General features: G+C 40.7%; 1 protein-coding gene across 2 annotated transcripts in view; it reads left to right on the top strand.

The window, feature by feature from the left end:
* Positions 1 to 4,760, top strand: part of RASEF (RAS and EF-hand domain containing) — an 82,149-nt gene extending 77,389 nt beyond the window's left edge. Inside the window, exons 18-19 of one of the 2 annotated variants that reach the window (XR_006195992.1) lie at positions 3,149 to 3,221; positions 4,224 to 4,760. The gene's annotated coding sequence lies outside the window, so the exon portion shown is untranslated. Of the gene's footprint in view, positions 1 to 3,148; positions 3,222 to 4,170 lie in introns of both variants that reach the window. The other variant, XR_006195991.1, reaches the window with a different exon arrangement.
* Positions 4,761 to 15,395: the final 10,635 nt, after the last annotated feature.

Raw genomic sequence — 15,395 nt, 5'->3', positions numbered from 1 at the left:
GATCTATCCTCAGCAACTCTACCATGCATTTCTGTTGTGTGGTTTTGGTTGCAGAAAAAGAAGTTTATATTTTTGACTGAAAAGAATGCCTTGCTTGTCAAATGGAACAGGGCAGGGAGGTGGTTATTTTGGGACTATGGTGAGATGCAGATTTGGCCACTTCTGTTTGTCTCTGTGGCATCTTTTGGAGCCCAGGTTAGAAAGGATCTTCTGTGTTGACATAGGGGACACATGTTCAGGTGTTTGGTGCAGTTGCACAAAACTGTGTTAATATACATGTTGTATTGCCTTTATTTATTTTCCCCCAAAGTGTCTCTCTGTGTTTGTATGACAGTCTGTACGTAGAGTATACCTTTGATACAGAAGTATTATCTTCGCTTTTGCCTCTGGATTGTATGGTTAGTACACCCATAGATTCGGAGATTATAAAGGCACCTTTAATAGACAAAGCAATCATCTTTATTTGAACCTAGATAAATATTTTGGCAATAAAATCCAAATTAGAGACTTACAGCTTTGGTTAGCAATCTTGTTTAAAGAAAAGCTACTTGAAAGTTCTTTCAGCTGCATTGGTGGAAAATCATAATTATTACTCACATTTGATTTCATGAAGGTGTTCTCAAAGTTACAGTGTATTTTTGGTAAGAAAAAAATAATGTTTTTAACTTAGACTTATTGTGACACATTGGCATAGTCCTGTGCAGCTAACTCATCTTGACTCAATTTTTCCTTTGAGAGCTTTTAAAATCACAATTCTATTATGCTCCTTTTTTTATGCATCCTGACACATTGGATAATATTTTAATTTCATCATGGAAAAGAATGTTGGATAAGGAGACATTTTTCACTGTTAACTTTTAGCCTCATGCATTTTCATAATTTATTTTTTCCACTTGCTGCTTTATATGACATATGTGACATTTGATTATTTAATACCAAGTGTGATTTGCATAAACCCAAGTCATACAACCCTCTTGCTGAAGATAAAGTTGAGGTTAAAAGATAAAGATTTATTTTCATATTTGTACAGTGATCGGCTTCAGATGAAGGCTTTTGTGGGCTTTTATTGTATATGTGTGTAAGAAATTTCGTATGTATATATTAAGTAGGCCTCTGGGTATTGAATAATTGTTTCATGATTTTGATTTATATGGTTTACATTTTCATAGTATTGGCCATATTTCGTTTATACTGTTTATTTCTCTTCAAACCATTAATAATTATACCATAAAGTGTAATTTTTATAGCAATGCAAATGTCTAAGGAACTACAAATATTTTCTGCATTGTAAATTCAGTAAAGCATGCTTCTGTTGGCCTTTGGGGTGTTTCCTTCAGCTTTCCTGCAGGCATCCCTAAATAACTTTAATTCTAGGATGTGCCTACATGAAATCATGCCTCTAAAACACTTGCCTTATCTGGCCTGGACAGCAGCTGGCTAGAGAAACGAATGAACACATGGTTTATTTGGTGCTACGGTACAGCCATGTCACCTTGGCCAGTGGGGCAGCACGTCAACCAGCTTGGGATGTGACAGCCAGGAATTGGGAGGCTTTGCAGGAAAATTTCAGGGCACGTTCTGGCCATCCTCATGACCTCAGGGGTTAGTGCCTTTCTCCGACACTCATTCTGCTCCTTCCGTTCCCCACACTGCCTAGCCAACTCCTGCTTGTCCTTGGGTTTTAGCAGAAACGTCACTTTCTTCAGGAGTCTTCCCTCTCAACCCCCTAAAATAGGATGAGGCTTCCTGCCCTCACTTGTGTAGCATCCGTTGGAACTGATTGGCATCCTTGTTGCCCTTATATTTGTTTAACTAGACACATGCCCTGAGCCCTTTGCTGCTGCCTCCCTTCTGCTGCATGCAGTGCTTAAATAGGGGAGCAAATAATTAACTTTAAATAAGGCAGGCTTTGCAAAGGGTTTCTGCAGACATACACAGATGCACGTACACAATAGTCATGGACCGTGTAATCAAGAGGCAGCATATTTTATTTTTTATTTATTTCGAGAAAGAGCACGAACTGGCTAGAGGGGCAGAGGGAGAGAGGGAGAATATTAAGCAGGCTCCATGCTCAGCATGGAGCCGGATGCAGGGCTCCATCCCACGACCCTGGCATCATGACCTGAGCCGAAATCAAGAGTCATATGCTCATCCTACTGAGCCGCCTAGGAGCCCCAAGACAACATATGTTAGTGGCCATAGGTCTGAGCTCTGCAGCCAGCCTGCTTGAGGATGAACCCAGCCTCATATACCTACTAGTGGGGTAACTGTGAACAAGGGGCTTAACTAACTCTGTGGACCCCAGCTGTTTCTTTGATAAAATAGTGATAAAAGTACTATTCTCACGGAAAGTTTATGAAGACTAAATGAGTTAGTGTATTTAAAGGGCTTGGAATACTACCTGGCACTTTTATCACCCTCACTTTGAAAGTTTTGAGGGGCGCCTTGGTGGCATAGTCGGTTAAGTGTCTGACTCTCCATTTCGGCTTAGGTCAGGATCTCACAGGTTCATGAGGTGGAGCCCCGTGTCAGGCTCTGCGCACTGTTTGAGATTTTCTATCTCCTCTCTCTGCCCCTCCCCCACTAGTGTTTTCTCTCCTTTCTCTCACTCTCTTTCAAAATTAAACCTTAAAAAAATTTACCAGATTACTTGGGGGATAGGGCATTGTAGAGGACTCACTTTGACATAAGTTTATTGATTACTTCCAATATATGTTCTTGGTATTTCGATGGACATGAAGTTGGGTATCACAGGGGATAGGCTATTGTGTAGATGAATTAAAAGAGGGGGAAATCATGGAGAGAAAAACGAAGGTCTGAAAATTAAAATGGAAAATTGTGAATGGAGTCCTTACAGGTGTGGAACCTCCATTTATTAAAGTCTAATTGTATCAAATAGTTAAAGGGATGGAGAAAACACCAGAGCTGTGATTGAGAGTGTGAATCTAAATGACAGTAGACAATGGTGGTGGGTAATGATGTTCTCAAACTAATTAGAGAGTAACCTTTATGTTTATACCATGATAGGTAGCCTGTTGAGAAGGATCTCTGATGGATATATGCAAATGTCCACAAGATGGGAATTAATCCTTAGGAAAGCATATTGTTTTACAAGCTTTAAAGTAAAAATAACATCTTTTCTTTCCAGATCTAGATGTTAGCTTCGTTTTCATAGCTGAAAATGGAAAACAGGCAAAAATGCTTCAACTTAAAATTGCAGGGTAAGGCAAATTTTCAAATGAAAAATCCTAGAAATAGTTACCCAGTTTCCTTTATTTTTTTCTGTATCTGCATATCAGGTTTATTTGTGAATTTATATTTCTTAAATTTCTGTAGAATGGGGATTTAGGTGCAAGGTCCTTTAACTTGTGGCCTTTCAGGCTGGCAGTTCACAAACCACATTTCATAGCATTTGACATATACTTTAGTGGAGTTTCTCACTGTCCTTAGGATTTTGGCTTTCTGGAAATTTTTCCATGCAGGTTTTCTGGCATATCTTCCCATTGCTGTGCAGCAAGGCAGAACTCAAGAGCTGGACAAAGATCCCTTCAGGGCATATCTTATGAATAATTCCAGTGTGGGTTTAGGAGTTTTGTGGGGTTTTCTGTTTTTTTGTTTTGTTTTTTTTTGTTTTTTTGTTTTGTTTTTTTGTTTTTTACAGAGCCTGTGTGAATGGAGGAGGGGCAGAGAGAGACGGAGAGAGAGAATCCCAAACAGGCTCATGCTCAGCATGGAGCCTGATGCAAGGCTTGATCTTATGACCACAAGTGTGGTATCACGAATTGGACACTTAACCGTCTGAGCCACTCAGGTGCCTCAGGAGTTTTTTTAATTCACCACACCTATCTTCTTTTCTTGATCAGTCATTCCAGAAACAGATGTTTTTACCTCTTCGATAAAATCTAAAAACTTTACATGATCTCTGCGGCTCTCTGTGATCTGACTCCTACCTGTACATTTGCTACGATTCTAGACACTGGAGATACAGGGTGAATAAAATAGACTCCCAAGCAGATTACATTCTGGTGGGGCTTGATGAAACGTGCAGACAAATAAAGAAGATCCACGTTCTGCTTCTTCCTCACCTCTCTCTACTCCAAAGTCTACCTTTGGGCACAGAAACATCTGTTCTCAGATATGCCAGCCCTCACACCCCCACCCTTTACTCAGGCTCTGCTTTCTGCCTGGAGAACCATGTGCTCGTGTCCACTTGCCCTACCCAGTTCCTGTCCGCACTGCTCGTCTCAGTTCCTCCTGGCAGCTATGCCTGACACTCAGGTCTGAGCCAGAGCCTCCTCTCCGTGATGTCTCCCTGCAGTGCCCATCGCAGCCCTTCGTCATTGGTTGCCATGATCAGCTGACTTGTGCACCTGGCACGCTGGATGATTTCTACCTCCTGCAGCCCTTTACACGTGACTGAGTGGAAGTAAGCTTCCTCCACCCTGAATGTACATTTCAGCAGGTTCATGGCTCTTCTGGATCAGTGTCTCAACTTTCTTATGCCATGGACTCCTTTGAAGCCCAGGAACCCCTAGGAATAATGTTTTTAAATGAATAAAACAAAATACAGAGGATTGTAAAGGAAACCAATGCTATTGAAAGACTATTCCCAAGATACTTAAACAATGTGATAATATGGTGTTTATGCTGTTTTATTGGCACAAGATCTAGTGCAAGATCTGGTGATGGGTCCGAGTCCCGATACTTGTGATGTAGTCATGAAAGTAAACTGTGTGTTGAGACATCTGCATTAATCTAGAGTAAATTATGAATATCTGATTTTGTGGACAGGGTGGTCACAGGTACCAGTAATACTACTGCATTTCATTGCCAGCATTTTATATGAACTGACATGCTAAATTTCAGTTAGAGTTTAGTGAAAATAAACATGTAATTTTTGTCCCATTCAAGTTAGATGGGTTTCTATCTGTGGAGGCAATGGATCCATTGCTCCAAGTAGGAAGCTCAGGCCCTTGATGAGAAGGTATATCCAGATGAGTATTCCCTTAACATGATCAGAACTCCAAGTTCGCCTTAGTGGTGTTAGTTTTCTCTCTGTTCCAGCTCAGGCTTGCTTCAGCCTGAAGCCTGACATGGGAAGGGGCTCCGTCGCCCTTGTCTGTTCCGCATCCCTGATGTACTACTCACTACAGAATCACTCCCCGTAAGGTCCAGGGAAGGGAAGCATGGTGCTTACAACATGGATACTGCTTCACATGTTAGCAAGATAGATCTCATGAAAGAAAAAGAAGGCACGTGGCCTGCCGTTCCTGACCATCCAGTGTGCTGACACTGAAGGATAAAATATGCCCCTTGCAGAAGTGTGTTGGAGCCCACCTTCTGCCTCATAACTGCAGCTGTGAAACTAGCCTGCTTTCATGATTCCTCTTATAGCCATGAATGCTGGCTAAGAAGTAAGGAAGGCCTAACGCCCTCAAAATAAAAGCAAAAATAAAGCAAATTGACAGCAAAACCTCCACAAGTTGGCACATGACTGAGGATAAGACTCGGTTAGGAATCAGAAATACTGAATGTTTTCAGGGGTGAGAGAGCATATAAATTATCTCCTCTAAAATCCCGTTAAAACTAGAGTCATATAGATTTTCTTTTAAAGATAGTTAGACCCACAAGGACAGAAGACAGTTACAACAAAATTGTGAAGCTGCAAAGTAGATGGAAAATTGGGAACTGAATGAACAACCTAAGGAAGCTGAATCCTTTTTTTTTTTTTAATGTTTATTTATTTTTGATAGGGATAGAGAGTGAGCAGGGGAGGGCAGAGAGAGAGGGAGACAGAGAATCCCAAGCAGGCTCCACACTGTCAGCTCAGAGCCTGATGCAGGGCTAGAACCCACAAACCATGAAATCATGACCTGAGCTGAAATCAAGAGTTGGACGCTTAACTGACTGAGCCACCTAGGCACCCTAGGAAGTTGAATCCCAAACCAGTAGTGGGAGAAAGCTGAGAATAATCTAGATTTACACTGTGAATTTCCCAAAAAGCTGAGGAACTAGGGAAGCAGATACCTCTGTAACTGGTGTTTCAATGAAAGGTGGGATGAAAGTTTGAGAAGCAGTTCTATCCTAAAGTATTGCTCTTCAATGCTATGCCACTACTACCCAGACCAACATCTGGAGATGTATTTTCTGGAATAAAACAGAGGGCTGCTAAATTGGGGGATGGGTGCCAGGCATAGTTGAGTGTTGGTACTATTCAAAAAAAAACAACAACAACAACAAATGGAATTAAGTGACAATATACATTCTGGGTGCTTGGTGCTAAAAGCCAATATTCCTCATTCAGCTTACAGGACACTGACACCTTTATCTTTCTGAGATTCAAAGACTTTTCCCTGGAGTATGACCAGCCAAGATGGAAGACCTTAAGACACTAACATCAGACATCTTCCCAACAAATATAACCTCCATACCATCATCCTACAGTAAAGTTCAAAGTTGGCAAGTCACGCCCCACACTTTCCATCAGGATTTTAGCTCCTCTGAATAACCCAAGGATCACTGGATATTTGTGGAAAGTCTCTAGCATGGAAGATGGAGACCAACTAAAACAAAAATATCAAGTTGGGGGAGATAGAGCTCATGCAGAGAAAAGAAAAAAAATTATCATGAATATATTTAGAGAGATAGACAAAACTATTGCAGCCATGAAACAAGAACAAGTTACTGTCAATAAGGAGCATTTAAAGAGCAAAAGTAAGCTCTTAGAAATTAAAAACATGGGAGAAGTATAAAAAAAGTAAACAACATAGAGTTTGGAAGACAAATTCAAGGAGTCTTTCAGGAACACATAAAGAGAAATCAGAAGGAAGTCCAACATCCAAAAATAGCTATTCCACAAGGAGACATCAGAGAAAACAGGACTACATAGCCAAATAAATCAAGACAAATTTCTAGAACTGAAAGGCATGAGTTGCTAGATTGAAAAAGCTTATCTAAAACCCAGAAGCTTGGGTGGTTCAGTCAGTTAAGCACCCAGCTTCAGCTCAGGTCATGGGTTTGAGCCTGGCATTGGGCTCTCTGCTGTCAGCACAGAGCCTGCTTCTGATCCTCTGTCCCCCTCTCTTTTGCAACCCCCCCCCCCCGCTCATACTCTCTCTCTCAAAAATAAATAAGCATTAACAAATTCAGAAGAATGAATGGAAATAACGCATATTGTCATTTGGGCCCATTGCCCAGTGAAAAAATTCTCCAAGTTTGCAGAGAGGAAAAAAGAAATTAAGAAACAGGAATTAGAATGGCTACGCATCTTTCAACAGAAATACCAGAAGCAAAATGACAAGCAATGCCTTTAAATTTCCAAAGGAAAATTATTTTCAACCTGTAATTCTATACCTAACTAAACCATTGATAAAATGTCAATAATAATGACATTTCAAGACAGTCAGGGTCTCAAAACCTTATCTCTCATACACTATATACCCTTTCTAAAGAAGCTTGAGGAGGACTTGCTACAACAAAGGAGGAGTAAGTGACATGGAATACAGAAAGTAAGACATTCAGCACAGGAATGTCCAATCCCAGGGCAACAGACAGTGAAGGAAGAGCCCAGGCCGAGAGACTTTACCTGTTGCAGAGGATACTGGTCCATATTAGAACAGTGTGACTTAAGAGAGCTGTCACCACAAAGTGCCATTCACCACAAAGTGGTGAATCATCTTTTTATCTGAGGACAGAATGGCAGGGTAAGCCTGGCCCTGATCCACATCTATGCTCTCCTGTCCTTGCCCTGTGCTGGTGAAGTTTCTGCTTGCTCCTTCGTGCCCTGCTGCTTGGATTAGCTGCTCATTCTACCCCATAGGAGTATTCTGTTTTTTACCTTTCCGTGGAGGTGGTGGGAGGCCATGGGGAACTAGAAAAGAAAAGGGAGGGGGGAGAGGGGGAGAGAGAGAGGGAGAGAGAGGAAGAGAGAGGAAGAAAGCTGCACACTCTCCCTGCCTATATTGCTGCAGACATCCAGTACCCAGCTCACACTAGATCCTCCCAGATTGCCAATTTTGGGTAAATACTGTTTCCAGAGACTAACGTGCCAGATTTTCAAATGATATACCCAGAAGCAGGGAAGAGAAGGTAAGAGGGAAGGAGGGACAAAAAGAGGAAAGTGGAACACTTTACATGGAACAGAATTTGCAAACATTCTCTAATTTACTTGAGATTAAATTATTTATGTTTTTTATAACTACAGATGAATGGGTCTTCATGACAGTATCTTAAATTTCTTGATTAAATGCTGTGCTGGATAATTCAGATGATCAGAACCAGTGGTAGACATTTGTCATTTTCTTTCCTACCAGCCATCTGAACACCCTTCTTTATCCTATACCGTGTGAATGTTAGTGAGAAGCAAAACTTTGTGGATCCTGAGAGAAGCTGAAAGGAACAAATATTCCCTCCCACCATCCCCTAAAACCTAGGGTGTAGGTATATAATATAGACTTACCTTATCCCTGCCTTCCCACCCATCACTGTGCTGTAAAGGAATGACACAGACCTGAAGGCAGTTAAGAAACCACAGTGATGGACCCCAGACCCTTTGGGACATGGCTGTACTTCCCAGGGCCTAGCTTCCCTTGGTTTCTGCTTATCATCTATAACCCACACTGGGTTCTTGTGCCTTCTTAATTCTGTGTTTCCCATAGCCTTTGGATAACATCATTTTGTGCTAAGGTTCAAAAATAAAAAAAAATGTAAAATGCAATTAATCCATCGATCTTTCTGGTTTGCTTACATATGACATCTCTTAATTTTGATTTCAAACTCCAACATAGTTAGTTTGTTATATGTATTATGTCTGGTTTTTCTCTACTTGACCTGACAAATTACCATTAACTTTATGACTTAAAAGAATACTAACTTATTTTATAGCTCTGGAAGCCAGAATTACAAAACTGGGTTTTATGGGCAAAAATCAAGGTGTGCACGGGATGTCATTCCCTCAAGAGGCTGTAGGGGAGGATCCACTCCTTGTCTTTTCCAGGTCCTACAGGCTGCTTGCATTCCTTGGCTAATGGAATGACATCATTCCCCCATCCCCTCCAGCAATGACATCATTTTAGCTTTTTCTTTTCTCTGGTTTCTGACTGTCCTCCCCTGCTCTTTCTCTTATAAGAACCCTGTGATTACACTGAGATGACTTGAATAATCCAGGATACTCTCTCCATCTCAAGATCGCTTATCACATCTACAAAGACCCTTTTGTCAATAAGGTGACATATTTACAGGTTCTGTGAATTAGTGCTTTGATAGGCTATTATTCTGTCTATTGCAACATCCACAATAATTTTGTCCTATTATCTTTTTCTTTTCACAGTCTGCAAGTTATTACGTGACGTAGATTTTTAAAAAGAATGCTTTACTCTTGAATAGTTTGCCCTTTAACCTTTTAATTTTGAAAACCTAAATAAGTACACAACCCCAAATTTTCACTTTTTAAAAAACATGATGTGTGTTGGCAATTTAAAAAAAGATTCCTAACTGCTCTTTGAAAACAGGAAATGAGCATTTATCACTTCGAACATTAAGTTTGTCTAAATGGCCACAACTTGACATAGAGTTGGCTAATTAAACATTGATACAGCACCTGTTAGGGGGAGTACTCTCTGGAAGCCTTGGCAGAAGAAAAACAAAACAAAGGTACAGTCCCTCTTCCTGAAGAACATATAATTTAGTTGACAAGATCACAAAAGAGGCCATTTCATCACCAACTAGAGAAAAGGGAACCATTGAAAAATTCCAGCTGTGTAGAAAGGCAGAATGTGCATTCCTGTGGGTTTCTCCACCAGCCACTGGGTTGATGTGTACTATGTCCCTGTTACCATTTGAGAGGCTGTTCAAATGGGTGTAAACAGATATGGCCCTTTGAGGAGTTTATAACTCCTGAGATTGTAGACTTGATGGAATTTCAGTGGGAACAGTGAACAAGTACACAGATGAATTACTAAAAACATACATCATAGCATGTATAACTGACGTTGTACAGATGGTCTGTCCTAAAGAGTGCTAGATATCTACCTGAGGGTACCAATGGAGCATCAACCAGACCCGTGGTCAGCTCAGATTTGGGCAAGTTACAGAGAGAATGTATATTCCTTATTGTCAATAGGAAAACTCATATTTTCTAAGTGTTTATTGTGTCCTACAAGCTTTCTCATGTTTTCTCATGTTATCCTTGCAGTAACTCCTATTTTAACAGATGAGGAAATAGGTTCAGGGCCTAAGTGGCAGAGCTGGGATTCCAACCCAGGTCTGTTTGAGTCCAGTATGGCTCCCTATCTCAGATAGTGTAAGTCTTAAAGGTTACCCAAATTTATTGAGTCTAAAAAATCTTGGAGAAAAAAAAATCTCACAAGAAAGAAAGAAAAGAAAGAAAGAAAGAAAGAACAGGAAACATCTTTTCTTTCTATTGTCTTGACTCACTGAGTTGAAGTGCCCATGACTAGATAACATTGTACTGTGGCTAATGTTCTAATTCAAATCCAAGAAGCCAATTGAATGGCTTTTTCCCTGTGGCAGGCCAGGACTCTTAGGGTTCTTGTTTTAGAATGGGGATGGTTTGTAATGGGTTTTTCTCCCTCAGTCTCAAGCATTGGAAGCTTTCAAGTTCTCCTAAGAACTGTTTCTTGATTTCCCAACTGGATACTGAGAAAAATAAACACTATCCTTCTGTGGACCTAATCCAGTGAGTGGACATCCAGGATAGAATTAATGTCAGTGCTGAGCAGATGTTTAAAGAATATCCATTCTATGCACTTTTGTAACCAAACCAATGTGAGTTCCCTCCTTGGTGAGTCAGAAACTGCACCAAGTTGAGCTGTCACACAAAGAAAACTTTATTTGCAGCAAGTAAGGAGATTACGGGGAAAGGGGAATGACTTCCAAAGCCATGATTCCCCAAGCAAGGGTGGATGGTTTCCTTTTATTTAGAGTTATGATGAATATTTAGATAGAGAAGCCTTGTCCTTGTATGTACAGGCGGGCATAGGTGGTGCATGTGCCTTAGGGAAACAAAGCCTATACACACATTGTATGTTATGTAAATGAGGCTTGTGCTCCTCTTTGGGTGGAGATTTCAGTATTATAATGACTTATAGGTAGTTGTAGGGTCCTTCTAGAGGTCACTCCATGGTCCACCTGCGCAGGTCTGGGCCGGCTGGAGGTCTTGTCAGGGCAGTTGCTATGGCAAGCAATGGTTTCATTTTCCACTTGCCTTAGTTAAGAGATAAGCTGGAAAGAAGAGCTTAAGGAAAAATGTGGGAAGAAGGTCAGTGAATACAAGCAGGTGAGCAGTAAAGGTTGGGTCCTGGGGTCTAGCTGGTGACACTTTGTTTTTAATTGGTGAGGTAACTGGTGTTCAGGGACAGCCTGTGATTATCTGTGTGGTTTCAGAGCTGGACCCAGAGTCCAGGTCTCCCGTCTTCAGGCCAACAGCTCAAGATGCCACACTTGTTCCTGCTTTTTAGGAATGGAACCTGAGAATTCCTTCCTTCCTTCCTTCCTTCCTTCCTTCCTTCCTTCCTTCCTTCCTTCCTTCCTCTGTTGCGTACGGAGGTGAGGGCACGAGGGGTGGGAGAGAATGACAACTAGAGGCATGTGGTCTGGTCACTGGTGACACCCTTGTTGGCATAGAAGTAAAAAATTCTTTTCCTCAAAAGCAAGCAAACAAGTAAACAGGATCCTAACCTACTATACTCTGGGTATTTAATGCAAAGTACTTACCATCAGATAATTTAAAAAAAAAAAAAAAGCCTTGAATAGGCAAAGACTTAGGAAATAAACCCCTTGTCTTAGGGGGAAAGAACTTCATCTGAGCCAGTTATATGAAAGAATACAAATTGCAGAGTAACTCACCAGAACATCAATTCAGAAAACCTACTTGACATGGCTTTTTTCTCCTGATATGATACTTCAAGTTTTATGAAAAATACAGTTTTTTCCTTCCCTCCTTCCTTCCTTTTTAATTTCCGTCCTTCTTTTCTTCTTCCTGTGAAGTATGCACTTAGTTAATTGCTTATTTTTTCCCATTAAGTCACCATTGTGGATTGAGTTGTATCTCCCTAATGTATATGTTGAAATCATAAACATTGACATCAGTGAATGTGACCTTACTTGGAAATAGGTCTTTGCAGATGTTCTCAGATTAAGATGAGGTCATACTTGGCTAGGATGGTCCTTAATCCATTGTGACTGGTGTCCTTATAAGAAGAGAAGACAGACACGCAGGAAGAACTTCATGTAATGATGGAGTCTGAGATTAGAGAGATGTGTCTACAAGCCAAGGAACTCTAAGGATTGCCAGCAGCATCAGAAGCTAAGAGAAAGTCTGGGACAAATTCCCCTCTTAAGCCTTTAGAGGCAACATGCCCCTACAATTCCTTGATTTGTAGGACTCCAGAATTGTGAAAGAATAAATCCATGTTGTTTAAAGTCACCTACTTCATGGTAATTTGTTACAGTTGCCCTAGGAAAATAATGTAGTCACCAAACATTTCAGAATTCCTGCTGTAGCCAGGAGCATTGAGTAGGGGATGAGGTGGGGAGGAGAGAACCTAACAGGTGATTATGATACAATTTTTTACCCTCTAGGAACTCACAGTCTAGCAGTTATGTTAGAAACCTTAGTGATTTCCCCCATCCCACCCACAGGCATATCCACTTTTAATGGCAGTCAAGGATAGGTGACATCTATGGTGACATCTCTGTGTTATACTTTCAATGAAGGAGATTGATCATAGGCAAAACTGTAAGGAGAGGAAATGTGAATAAGTCTTCAGAGCCAGGCAATAATTTAGGTTGGCTTCAGAGAACTGAAAGCCAAAAATTTTAAATTGTTAAAAGAACAATGGTAATATTTAGGGTTCTGTTTTGGATTGTTTAGGGTCCTTAGCAAAGACGGATAGAGCTGAATAAATAAAACAGGAGAAGATAGGAAAGTTCTGACTGAAATGCTTCTATCCAGGATTCGAGGGGAAAATATGGTACAGAGACCATTAGCTCTCAAAGACCTACATACACATATCCTTTCACCCAGAAGTTTCCCTTTTATAGATATATTCACACACATCTAAAATGCATACCATCACAACATTATCTGATATAGCGAAGTTTGGAGTGGGAATTAAATATCATTTAAACATGGGTTAAATAAATTATGGTGTTTCTGTACAATGGAATATTATGTAGCCATCAAGAAGAATGACCCAGCTGTATATATATTGATATGGAATCATTTCTAAAACATATTCTTAAGTGAAAAAGAAAGATACAGACTGATACATATAATATGATATGGCTTGTGACATAAAGGTTGTAAAGGTTGTAGATCTGTATATGCTTATGTATCTATCAGGTCCAGGCTACCTCTGAGAGTATCCCCTCTGAGATTATCTGAGATAATCAGGGGAAGAAAACTGGGGAAGTAGGAGACAAGGATGAGAATGAGGTTACCACTCAGTATACCCTTTGGAACACTTTGAGGTTTGCTTCATGTACATGTATTACCCATTAAACAAAATCACAAAGCAGAAGAAAACCCAGCCAAGCAAAATGCTTGTGGTCTCGATGCTGGCAAAAATGGCCTTTCTGCCCATCTATTCCAATCTGCTTGGCTCACCTTCTCTGGCTTGCTGGCCTTTTGGATCCTCACCTTGGCTCTCTCTTGACTCCCAATAGTCACCACCAGCCTCCTTTGTTCTGACAACCCACTTTAGACAGGCTCCTCTGGCTTCCATCTCTGGCTCTTCTCTTGGGCATGATGCCATGGATGCTCTCCTGCTCTTTGCAGCTCAATGTGCTGGAGCCCGCCAACTCCTGGCCAGGCTAGCCAGGTCACTAGACAGCATGCACCTGGCTGCAGACACTGCTTAGGTACAAAAAGAGAATGGCCTACATGGGTGTCCATTGTATATAGGAAGTAGTGGGGCTGCCTCTAATGGCATTCCACCTTTAGTTGGCCCAGAATATTTTGGTTCCTTCATTAACTTCTTTCTCCATTGGCTGATTTGTGTGTTCTTTTGTTCATTCTTTTGTTTATTCAGTACTTCTGAACCAGGTAGATAATATGAGGGGTGTGCCAGGAGATTTCATAGCCCTCTACTTTCCTTTTCCCCAACCCCATGGATAATTTAGATTTTATTATGTCCTGATAGCATGAGATTTAATAATTAAACCAACTGAACATGTTGTACGCAGAGTGGCAGCTTCTGGGAATCACAATCAAATGACCTCTCTTTCCCCCTCACCAGAAAGGATCTAAAAGGTACAACAAAGAGGCATTTAGTTTAATGACATTTGCAGATGAGCCTTATTTCCCTTGGCTGATTTTTTTTATTTATTTCTTTTTTTTTTAACCAGTAAAATTCTTATTATTGAGTCTTTTTAGTGTTCCAATTCTCCCAGAGGGCATCTTAAGGAGAACAATGAATGCCTGCAGGCAATTGACCATTTTCCATCTTCAGCCACCAGGGATCTTGAGTGAGGTTAGAAATGCTGCCAGGAACTCCATCAATATTGAAAATGCCTCTGGCTTGATTAAGCCTCGGAAATACCTCCATTGATTCTATTCAAATATTTATTGAACATCTACCTCAGACAGGGTATACTGATTGACTTCAGAAAAGTCACCTTCGCCCAAGGCCTGGGAAGGGGAAGGCTTGCATGAACACTGGGCAGGAAAGGGAAATTCTTTGTGGGGTGACTGAAGAATGGGCTGGCTCAGCTCCAACCAGAGAAGGATCCAGGAGAAAAAGTCATTAGGTTCTAGAATACTGATAGGGCTTATAGCTCCTGTGATCAGCGAGGCGTTCTGACCTGAATGGTCATCCAAGCAGTAAAGGACATCTACAGAGTGGCAGCAGGAATGGTCCTCAGGAGGCACCATCTTGAACAACCCCACAGCAAAAAAGCAGGTTTCTTGAGTTGCCTGTCCACTAGAAAGTGTTCTTTAATGAGATAGTTTAATAGCATGGTATTTAAGAGTACAGCATCTGAAGGCAGACTAATTACCTGGGTTTGGATTCAGGCTCTCCCTGTAAGTTTGCTTAACCTCTCTAGACCTCACTGTCTTCATCTATAAAATGGGGATATGATAGTACCCAGCACATTAGGGTTGTCTGAGGACTAACTGAGTAAATTACTAAGATAGTAAAGGAATCCTAGCAAGTATTCAAAAATGGAAAGAGTTATTTTAATTGTAGCCTTCTGAAAATGACCATGTCTTCCAACAAGTAGAATTACTAATTTGCCTAGTTTTGAATTTTGTTTTTGTAAGGGTAATAAGATTTTTGTGCTGCAAAATACATTTTCCCCCTTTTTGTCACTTGTCTTTGTTGGGCTTTTCACATCCTTTTTTTTTTAAATCTCAAATGATGCAAATGAAGGTA

Source organism: Panthera leo, chromosome D4 (genome assembly GCF_018350215.1).
Source record: "Panthera leo isolate Ple1 chromosome D4, P.leo_Ple1_pat1.1, whole genome shotgun sequence".
NCBI classification, from domain to species: Eukaryota; Metazoa; Chordata; class Mammalia; order Carnivora; family Felidae; genus Panthera; species Panthera leo.
Note: the sequence above shows the minus strand (reverse complement) of the source record. Positions and strands in the feature narration are given on the sequence as shown.